Source organism: Cyprinodon variegatus, unplaced genomic scaffold, assembly GCF_000732505.1.
Source record: "Cyprinodon variegatus isolate N-32 unplaced genomic scaffold, C_variegatus-1.0 Scaffold1447, whole genome shotgun sequence".
NCBI classification, from domain to species: Eukaryota; Metazoa; Chordata; class Actinopteri; order Cyprinodontiformes; family Cyprinodontidae; genus Cyprinodon; species Cyprinodon variegatus.
In genome coordinates, this window is record NW_015151900.1 from 74843 (window position 1) to 86662 (window position 11820).

Consider the following 11820-nt stretch of genomic DNA (forward strand, 5'->3'; position numbering starts at 1 on the left):
AGATTACTTTAAGCAATTGAAGTCTCTTCTGAGCAAAGCACTTTCTTTCATTTGGCTTTTTCCGATTCATAGTTCTGAAGTTTCTCTTAAAGGTCCCATCTGATGCTACATTTTAAAATAAAAAATGTTAATAATGAGGCCCCCGGAGCATGTTTTTGCCTTTTGTGCTGAAAAATTCTACTCAGATTAGACAGACCGCCTTTACCAAAAATCTACTTATTCAGCCCCCAACAACCATGACAACCAGTTAGAGTTCGTAAAGACAGACCCAAATTTCCCCCAGTGATATCATGAGGGGAATACTTTTCAAACAGAGCATTTTTAGCAAACATTAGCTAAGATGTGGAGAATGGTAATGGTGGCAATGATAGAGGTGAAAGGTTTGGGTTTTTTTTTTTCATTTAAGAACTTTATACAGAGCCGCCAAGATACATATGGTTGTTCAAAAATGTTTATAAAGTTTATTTTGTATAATATGAGATCTTTAAGGGTTTCTCGTAGCACTTATTATGTGACTAAGCTTCTTAAATAACTGTCTTGCAAATTCGCCAAGGAAAGCTTTGGATCTTAATGATTATGTCTTGATCAAAATGAATTAAGAATTCCTAGACCTATAGACCTACAGAGTCAACTCTTTAATTTTGTATTCTTTAAAAAAGAAATTTTGTGTGTGAGTACATATTTAGTGGTTACCTGTATGAGGAGTTTTTGTTAGGTTGTAGAGCTTATCATAGCACTGAAACACTACCAGTAAAAGTCATTAATGATGTTCTCATGGACTTGTACCAGTATTTTTTCCAGGCCTGCATTTGATACAGGTAATCACAGTATTCTCACAGAAAGACTTGAACATGCTATATGAGTGAGAGTAACAGCAGATTCTAGAATGTTCATCTTAATAAAAATTGTCTTCACTCTACACGGTTATTTGTGGAGCACCACAGGGTTCAATGTCAGTGCCACTTCTCTTCCAGTCGTTGAAATCATCAGACAGCATGGCCTACAACCATTATGCTGATAAAATTCTGCTATGGTTGTCCAGAAATCCTGATTATTCTAACCAGTCAGATAGAGTTGAAGCATGTTTGTCTTCAAACGTGCTTCATATCAAAGAGGTTTCTAGAATTTCCTTTCCTCATCTGCCGAATTTTGCAAAAATTTGAAATATCCTGTCCGGGGATGATAGTGAGAAACTAGCCAATGTATTTGTTACTTCAAGGCTGGACTATTGTAACTTTATTATCCGAAAGTCCATGAATTGTAGTAAAACCCTTCAGCTGATACAAAATGCTGCAGCCAGAGTTCTGATGAAAATAAAAAAGAGAGATCATATCTCTCCTATCCTGGCTTCTCTTCATTGGCTTCCTGTTAAATCCAGAATAGAATTTAAAATCTTCGTTCTCACATATAAAGCCTTAAATGGTCATGCTCCATCTTATATCAGAGAACTGATTTTTCAGACCACTCTGCTCTAACTCTGCAGGTTTAGTATTGGTTCCCAGAATTTCTCAAAGTACAATGGGAATCTTTTAGCTATCAGGCTCCTCTCCTGTTGAACCAACTACCAGTTTTAGTCCGTGAGGCAGACACCCTGTCTACTTTTAAGGGAAGGGTAAAAAATTTTCATTTTCATAAAGCTTATAGTTAGAGTGGCTCAGGTTACCCTGGGCTATCTCTATAGTTATGCTTTTATAGGCTTTGACTGCTGGAGGACATAGGGATCCCTTTTTCATAATTTCGCTTCATTCTCTCTCTATTCTTCCATTCTGCAAAATGTGTTATTTCAATCTCTAACGTTGTGCTCTCTCTCCTTTTTTTCATAGTTGCTTCATCTGGTCTGTTCCTATTTGGCTGACACCATCCTGGAGAGAAATATGAGCTGTGCTGCTGCCATCAACACCTTTGTTTATAGATGTTCGAGCTCGGCTTTTTCAGTGTAGTCCTGTTTCTCTGACTGTGACTGACTGCATGTGCTCTCCTCATACTCTGACATGAGAGCTGGCTCAGAGCTCATCTGCCTGGCTGTATGTTTCCTGGATGGGGATGCCTATGGAGCTGATTGACAGTTGCCTTTTCTATCTCTGCTTCTTTCTGTATGCCTGCTTCTGTCTCCTTGAACCCCAGTCGGCCTCGGCTGATGGCCGCTCACAATAAGTCTGGTTCTGCTGGAGGTTTCTTTCTGTTTAAAGGGAGTTTTTCCTCTCCACTGTCGCTACAAGCATGCTTAGTGTGAGGGATTGCCTTTGAGTCAACGAGTCAATGCAATCAACTGGTTTTTCTTAGATAGAAAACTTTGAATAAATTTAACGGTATGATCTGGTTGAACTGTAAAGTGCCATGAGATGACATGTTTAGAATTAGAGCTATATAAATAAACTGAATTGAATTGAATTAACTACCAGCTTCCTAGAAATGGAGTGGAATAGAAAGTACAGTATTTAACTTTGAAATGTAGTGGAGTAAAAGTTAAAAGTAATCTCCCCAAAAAAGACTCAAGTAAAGTAAAGATAATTAAGCACAGCAATCAAGTACATTTACTTCGTTACTTTCCACCACTAGGTTTGATACATAGAATAAGTAAAAAGGTTGAAAACATTTGGAAATGCTTGAAAAACGGTATGTAATTTAAACCATCTCATCACCCTAAAGGCACAATAATACACCCAAATATTTAACTGTCAAAAAAACGTATGACACACAAATTGAAAATCTTTAAACTTCTGTATTGATATATCTTTACATCTCATTTAGATCCCGTGAATTAGGTTAAATATTTAAACATCTTTCCACTTTAAATCATTTTCTCATCTTTCTGCATTTTTTCATTACTGTCTTCTCTACTTTGTTCATCCTGAAACAACACTTCCTGCAATTGTCTTTCAGACACAAGTGACTACACAATCAGACGCACACTCTTTCTCTACTGCACACACACACACACAAAGACCCCACAGCCCACCACCTCCGCCTCCTTCTCTTCTCTGCACAGAGCTTCCAACGCAAGGGCAGCACTGGCAGAAAGTTTGACGGGGGGATGATAGAGCAGAGTGTCCTGAAAGAGAAAATGAAGGGGATGTGATTCAACATGTGTGTCTTTTAGAAAGAGAGAGAGAAAGAGAGAGAGGGAGAACAAGAGAGTAAATGAGTTGAGAGGAAGTGCAAGACACTGAAAAGTCAGAGAGCGTTCGAGATGTGAAGCAGTTTGTCTGTGTGACTCCTATTTGCTCCAGCTCTGCAGCACCACTCCCCTACAAAAGCAGAGATATCTTCCCCTGAGCGTACACACCAGGACGTCCTGCTGCTGCCTCTCTGATTGACTGGACTGCTGTGAGAGAACGGAGGGAAATCTCCTCTAACCGGTAAGATTTGGAGTTTAGTTTCATCTAATCTTTGCATTTGTGAAGGAATAATTAGGTGCAAATTGTAAAACCCAAACTTTTAGGGGGTGTAGTTTATTATGTGAGAAGTTGTCCTCAGATTTTATGTTGCCAGTGAGGTTGTTGTTTTAAGTCTCATCCTCATTCATCACCCTGGAGAGAAGTCCTCATTCTAATCATTTTGAAGAAGCTCTATTTTACCCTGGACTCAGTTTTAATCCAAATGCCACCAAAATAATCCAGATGTGTTAAGTGTGTGGAGAAACAAAAAATGCAAGGATTGCAGTGAGTAATAGACACACATGGTGCATTTTTGCTGGTTTCCTTTTTTGGATTTTGTAACTGTTTCTCATGATGCATAAGAGGAGAAAATTGGAAGCATAAAAACCCACTCTGAAGAGCAAGTATGTCCACAAAAATTATTTAGAGAGGCAGGGCAAATAAGCAACAAGACTTGAATTTACTACATCAAGGAGTTAGAGAGGCAGTGAGGTATAGGTGGAAGAGAAAAGAGTTGACCGTGAGTTTGTCAAGTATCTTTCCCTTTGAGAGCCTCTAGAAGCGTGCTTTAAATGAAGAAAGAAGTGACTCTGATTAAGCACTGTTTATTACATCTTAAACATACCTCTATCCATGCAATACATTTTCCCATGATATATAATTTTTGAATAAGGCCGGGAATCAGACTTTTGTTTTGCATCCATTTAAAAATAGTTTCTTGTTTTTTGACGGAGCATGAAACCGATATGTTTTCTCTGGTTTTATATATTATTTTTTTATAGGGGTCAGCTTAAACAAAACATTTACTGATTGTATCATTTACACTTATAATTTTGGTTTTAAATGCAGTTAATTGATAGGAGTTTGGAGAAAATATTTAAAGTTTGAGGCATTTTATGAGGAGTCAGGAGAAATCTGAGACTAGTCTTGGTTTGCAAAAGCATTACAATCATAAATTTTTTGCAGATTTTGTCGGTAGGACTTTCATCTGTGAGAAGATCAGACCAAAAGTTTGCTTTATTGGAAGTTAAGAGTATTTTCAAACAGTAACGTATCCTTTCTCATTTGAAGATCGTAGTTCCATAAAGGCACAGAGAAAAATGTTCAACATTCCTACAATATTCGCAACAGTTGACCTTTTCTTCAGTCTGTCGTGTTTCAGCCACTAGCTTTATTTATTTTTGTGGGATTTTGAACAAAAGTTCTTCGTAACTGTTAAAATAGAAGGGAAGTCTGAAAGGTGTGGCGTTGATTATTATTGAACCCCCTTAAGTGAATAACTGGTAGAAACACCATTTGCTGCAGGGTTGCCCCACACTTAGCTCCACCCACCTTCCCATCACATTGTCCTGCCACTGCGCTAAAGAGAAGTAGGCATGCGGTGTATTGCGGCCCTGGCCGTGTTTACTTGTGGGGATATTTTGTTCAGGGTATAGTCCAATGTAAACTTTGTCAACACATATTTATTTGCTTGTCAATCAAATTATTCACTTTTGTCTGATCTGCACTTGCTTTCCCTCCACGTGGCCTTTGGCAAATTTCAATTGTTTTTGTTCTTAGCTCTTCCATAAAGGTAAGGGCATGACTTATATATCTGCAGCTTCTCTGGCTGATAAACTATTTTCTGACCTCTCAGTTTAGGTGACTGCTTTTTATGATGGATTGTATATTATTTGTTGAACCTGACCTGTCTAGAGTGTCCCTTGTTTTTATCAAAGCTTTTGGTTTTTTTCCAGAGGCGTAGTGAGAATATTTTTATAAGGGTGGCCAGGCAGCAACCAATGAACACTGAGGGGTGGCCAACAGTGGATCGGTGCCACAATCTCAGGGTCAATCTACACTGTTCCAACAGGAAAAATAACAAGCAAAACATCCATATTTTTCTAAATAAAGACAAACTATGCTTCGCTAAAGCCTTTCCAAACAAATAGAAGCATATATTTAAACATCCGTGCTTTTTAGATAAAAGGTATAGTGGATAAAATTCTTTAAGGTTTGAGTTCTGGGGTGTAAATCTTTTCCATTGTCGTTACTTACCTACTTTTATCAATAATCATTCTGCATAAAATTGATAATTACAAGTACTAATATCTACATAAATTGGTTATTTATTAGGTTTTTATTAAAATAGTTATCTATGATTTCACTGAAGACCCCTAGATGACTTGCAGAAACACATCATTTTTTCTTTACCCCAAATGACAAATCTAGTTCTGAAAAGAGCATGAATTCTATATTTATCATCTTTAATGTTAGTATATTGATGTGAATAACCACATTAACCACTCATTAACCACAGTGCTTTTGTTGTCAAGTAATTGTTAATTTATGATTATTTTTAATATTTTGAATATTCCACTTGAGATACTGCTGCCACCATCTGTATCTGGGTGGCCACAGTGGTGGCCAACAATTACCTAAGGGTGGCCATGGCCACCCCATGCCCCCCATCTAGCTCTGCCCCTGTTTTTTTCACTAAATCAGTAATAAATTACACCACAGGTTTAGTCCATGTACTAATTATGTGACTTCAGAAGGTAATTTATTGTAACGGGTTATTTTTCAGAAATATCTGGAGATACGAGAGAATGAAATAGGCTGAATACAAATGCACACCACAAATTGAAGTCTTTTATTTTGAAATCAAATGTACTTTCTGTCCACTGTAGTCTGCAGCAAAGACTCAAACCAAAGTGAATCATATTATATACATGCAAAATCTTCAGAGATTTGAAAGTTAAATTGATTAAAGAAGCAGCAGCCCTTAAAGAGTGTGACTTTTGATTTATTGTTCTCTTCTCTTCAGGTCAGGTTTGTGGATATAAGGATTTTCTTTTTCTTTAAATCGATCTAATCTATTGTGACATCTTCGAAATGAGGGCTAATGTTCTTTGCCACTGCTGAGTCTGGCTCCTCTGATGTATAAGATACCACATCTTAAACCTCTCATATCTGCACACATTGTTCTGTGCTCATGTGTTTGGTGCTTTTTCCACACGTGCTGCCACTGGAGTGTGAAGGCGTCGTAAAGCAGCACTTTCCAGCATCACAGTCACTTTCCAGAGAAACCAGGCGGGCATTTTAAGAACTATCGCTCCTCTCTGTGGTTACTCTTCTCTTTACTACCGGGAGCAGAAAGGCTTCAGAGGTTTCCCACCGCTGTGCACAACCTCCAGCACCTTCAAAGCAAGTGAGCAGGTGCTACCTTGAGCTCAGTGGGACCCATGAACCTAAATATATGTTTGATTCTTTTTTGTTTGCCTTTGTTTATTTTTACCAAATTCCTCATTATATCAAATCCCTGCTGGGGTTTAGCTTAATTTGATGTGAAATAGAGCATCTGATGTAAAGACCTTGGACTTGGATCGATTCTGGGAAATGAATGCCCAATAAGTTGATGATTTGGCCGTAGCTTCATAATAATGAAGAAGAGATAAAAAATTTCCTCAAATTGGATTCTTATGTAAACTTAAGGTCATTTAACAACACAAATTTCACGTTCCTGTGACAATCAGCATCATTAAAAACAGACACTTTATGGGATATTATTTTCAAGAACTGGCATCAACAAGCTTTAAATTGATTTCCAACTTCTTTCTTTCACACAAGGCAGGGCACGAAAAATTTATTTGTATTACACAATAAATTAAAAGGACAATTCAAAGTGCTTTACATAAACAAACAATAAAATAGATGAGAAAAAAAGGCAAGTAAAGATAAAAACATGATAAAAGAAGGTAGTAAAGCAAATAAAAACAATACCTCAGTTTAATTGTAAAAGGCACACTGCAAAAAAATTAATCTATCCAAGTAATTTTTTTAAAATAAGTGCATTTTTTCTTGAATTGGGGAGGTGAGACACTTTGCCAATGGAACAAGACAATTTACATTCAAAATAAGAAAAAAACTATTGCATGTCTTATTTCAAGTGCAAATTATCTAACGATCTTATTGTAAGAGTAAAAATACTCATTCTATTGGCAAATCGTCTTAGTTACCAACTCAATCTAAGGGTAAATACACTTAATTTAAGAAAATATTTATTTTCTTCTACATCTTTTTTGCAGTGCAGCCCCAATAAAATTAGTTTTTAACTTGGACATAAATGACAACATTGTTTGGGTTTTCTTCCACAGTTACTGGAGGTACTTTTTATCCCAGCCTTAAACACACGCCTGACCTTTGTTTACTGATTTCCACTCACCTGTTGTTTAAATGGTCTTGGTTTCCTCAGTATAAGTTCAGCCGGGTTTCCTTTGCTCTCTGCCAGATCTTTCTGTCTGCCTCTTTTCCTGACTCCTATCTGCCAAGTTTTGGATTAGTCTGTGTTCAGTGATTGATTCGCCTTCCTTTATTCAGCAGCAGTGTTTGTTTTTAAGCTCCTTCAGTTGGGACAACACAGTGTATATTAATCCCCACCCCACTTTATCTTGTTAGTATCCATACCTACGTCTCCATAATCACAATATAGAGAAAAAGGAGTATATCAAAGAGGAAGAGCCATTTTACATTTCAAATTTCAAGCTTCCTAGGACACAAATCTAATGAGTTCTGATTGGATTTTCTGAAGGAAAATCCGATTTATTAAAACTCTTTTCCGAAATACAAAGAAGCTAAAGAGGTCACTAAAGTTAGGGAATATTCCAAAAGGGTTTTTTGTCTTAAAGCCTTTATAAGTTTACTTAATATTTGTGATCATTTTGGTGTGACTGATAATCTCTAATGTTAATACCACAATAAGCTCCACAATAGAAGCCAGATGAGGAAAATAGGAAAAAGCAAAAACGGACACAGTCAAGTCAAACTGTTTGTACCTACAGTTCATGTTTTTTCACTGTTTCAGGGAGCATATATGGGTCTGTGAGATAGGATGACCCCCTGGACTGTTAGAAAAGCACATTCTAGTTTATGGGCCCCTGGCTTCCACGGTTTGCCAGGAAATCTGCCCGACTGATAACTCCACACATTCCAAACACATCCCAATGATCTGCCGTGTCATTTCGCTCCAACATCACCAACGTTATCCACCCTGAACAGCTGTTATCAGAGTGTAGAGTTCCACCGTTTCCACCCACAACATCTGATATCGACATTTGTGCGACATGTCTGTTCTACCTGACTGGGAATTTTAGTTAATTGACTTTATTTTTTTTCTATCCTGTAATCATTTTTATTTAAACCATATCTTGTCCTTGGGTGTTTTTGTTCTTTTTTTTTTCTGGCTATCTGCCATGCAACTGCTGCTCCTTCCATCACCGTATTGCTTGACTGCATTCTTCTCATTCCTACCGGCTTCCTGTGACTGAAAGAGAAGCGAGCCCCACTGGCCATAAGCCTCCACCTTGGAGAGCTACCCACCTCAGGGAACATCTGTCATTTCTCTTCTTTTGGAGTCTTTATTTTTTATTTTTTTATTTTTTTATTAAATCAACCAAGTGCCTTTAAGAGTTGAATGAGAGAAAAATCATTTGGAAAAGTTGTCCATTAGTTAAAGTCACCTTCTCTAGGTTACATCTCATTTTTAACATTGATGATAAAAGGCCATCAGACTCACCCCTTGAAGTTTTTTACATTTGAAACATTTTATGAGTTTGAATGAGAAATCACTTTTTTCTCAGCTAATCATCTAAATACTTTGGGGAGCACTCTTTAATCTGAGACCCCTAATTTTAAAATACCAAATACCCATAGAAGTAATTTACTAACTAAACACAACCTAAATTAAGAGCAAATGCCCAGATTTAAACACATTTATGACTCATTTGTATATATAATTCTTATGGTTTCTGCACACAATAATCTGAAACTATTAATTTGCAGAAATCGTTTTTTGTTAACTTAAGAGCTAAAATCTAAAATAATTGGATCAACAGTTGTAATTCTAGAAACATTTTTTCATAGTTGTGCTATTTGATGGAAATTAGATCAAGTTCAGACACAAAACATGATATGGTTGTCCTGATCAGGTTGAGAAATTAGATATTTAAACAGAGAAATAGCCAAGAGGCCTATGAAGTTAGAGAAATAACCAGCTCAGCTGTGACAATCTATCAGCAGGACAACTATTAGTTGTTCACTTCTCAAATCTGGTCTTTACGAAGAACACCAAAAAGAAACCATGTTAAAAACAATTTAAAGTTTACCAAGAGACAGAAAAAAACTGCAAAAAAGTGTCGTATGTGGTAAAAAATAAAACCACAAATCAGTTATCGCACTATGAAACAATGCGGTGGCGGCATGGTGCTGTGGGAATACTTTTCTTCAGTGGGTGTAGATAGGTGGAGAAAAACACTTAAGCAATGCTAGAAGCTGTTTGAAAATACTTAAAACTGGGTTAGATGTTCAGCAGCAAAACAACCATAAATATTCACCCAGAACTGCAGTGGATTGGTTTAATGAAACTAAAAACATGGAGCCCAAATTAAAAGCTAACTATCCTTTTCATGGCAATACCTTTCTGGCTCTTAGCATGCAAAGCTGGAAGAGGCAAACTTCAAATGAATTCAGCTGCTATTGCTCCGATGTAATTTAGGGGGGCTCATAACAAAAACATGCCACACTTTTCAGATTCGAAATCCCCTTTTAAGGCCTTTTATTTCTTCCATTTAACAATGTTGGATACTACAACTATAAATAATAGTAATATTTTTGGTTTTCATATAAGAAAATGTGAAATATTACAGAAGTCGAAATAATACTGTATAATAGTTCCTTATAATGCATAATACTTTTATAACAATAGCATGATCTTCTTTTCTCATGATTCAAGTGAATAATATGTTGACCATGGGTCATGCAATAACTGAATACTTTTTACCTTACAGTATAATTTTTAAATAACAATGTTAAATTGTCTAATTTTTGAGGGGAAGTGTGCCGTAATTTTCAGAGGCAATCATTTCCAGACACTCCCTACATCTGCTGCTGGGAAGAGGCTCCATCTCAAGAATGTGGAGTTTAAAGTGGAATGTTATGAAATTCAATTTGCTTGAACGTATCTGAAATTGTTCAGGCTGCAGTCGACCCTGTGACTGTGAGATGGCCTGCCAAGAGTACAGGGAAAAAGATACTCTGTTGTTGACGGTGTCTTTTCATTTTTTCATTCTTAGTTTTTCGATAAATCAGGCCCAGCATTTTCCCCTTTAGGTAAACAATTTATCTCAGCAGCAAGTCAAACCTACTGACTGCCTCAGAGAGCCAGGACCAAGTCTAGGTCATCCCAAAGAAGGGTCTACTTTGTTGATTTTTAAAAGCAGTATTCACTAAGATCGGCTTATCTTTGTGGATCTGCAGAGGCTGACTTTACTTGGCACAGTTTGGATTTAGCCACAAGCAGGGTGATGACTTTGAGACCTAATAAAATCTCAAATTGGAGGAGGACATGTGAGAATGGTAAACCACGTGGAAATAGATTTTCTTGGACGAGCGTGTGTGCCCCGAATTTATAAGCACATGTGATCCAAAACAGAACCTTTTTGTCTAAAGGGTTCACATGATGGTCAGATCTTCAAATTAAAGTACAATTTATGGAAGTTGGTGGAGGATGAAAAAACAAATAAAAGCTAGAATGTGAAGCCGCCCGCTTGGCTTAACACAGGCCTCTGTGGCTTACCAAATGATTTTAATGGCCATATTTACATTTTTGGACAGTTTGTTTCTGTCTTTTCGTCACGTTCAGCAAAAGTATTCCATCTGGTGCCATAATGTTTTGGGTTCTTTTTCCCAGTGTCACAAAGATTGAATTCATTAACATAAAGGGTGTTTTACAGAACATAACCTCTTTTCACATGTTATCCACTTTATGCAGAAAACCAACATAAATTAGTGCATAATTGAGAAATGGAAATTTAAATTTTAGTCTATAAAGAAATTAAAAAGGTGTGTTGTGCATTTGTTTGTACCCCCTTTACTTTAATACCCCTAAAATAAATGCATATCAACTCAATGCATTCACAGTGTCCCCTGACATTGTGTAAATTGCTCTACAAGATGCAGTTTAGTCACTATATAATTGTCTGATTAATTAATCTCTGATGTAATCTGGCTCCACTGGATTTTATTCAAATTATTTTTAGATTTAGTTGGAATCATTAATTAAGTGTCAGAGCGAAAAGACCTGAAAAACAAGTCCAAGCTACATTTATCAGATTTGTATTTAAATGTTTTGAAATCCTTGCATTGCTTTTCCATCCACCTCACAGTCATGCACAACTTTACGTTGATCATTATCTCCAATCCAAAAGGCAGCAAAGACAAGAACGTCTGGTTTCTTATTAGTTATTATTCAGCTATGTATTTAATCTGCAACCTTTTTAGATCAGACTATGACTTTATTTTACATAGCTCTGAAGTACCCTTAAAAAAAGATAATAATAATAATAATAATAATAATAATAATAATAATAATAATAATAATAATAATAATAATAATAATAATAATAAT

The 11820-nt window shown here is 36.5% G+C and overlaps 1 protein-coding gene across 1 annotated transcript in view; it reads left to right on the forward strand.

The window, feature by feature from the left end:
- Window positions 1-3010: 3010 nt before the first annotated feature.
- LOC107103432 (histone deacetylase 7-like) overlaps window positions 3011-11820 on the forward strand; it is a 57462-nt gene continuing 48652 nt past the window's right edge. Inside the window, exon 1 of the mRNA XM_015403139.1 lies at window positions 3011-3359. The gene's annotated coding sequence lies outside the window, so the exon portion shown is untranslated. The remainder of the gene's footprint in view (window positions 3360-11820) is intronic.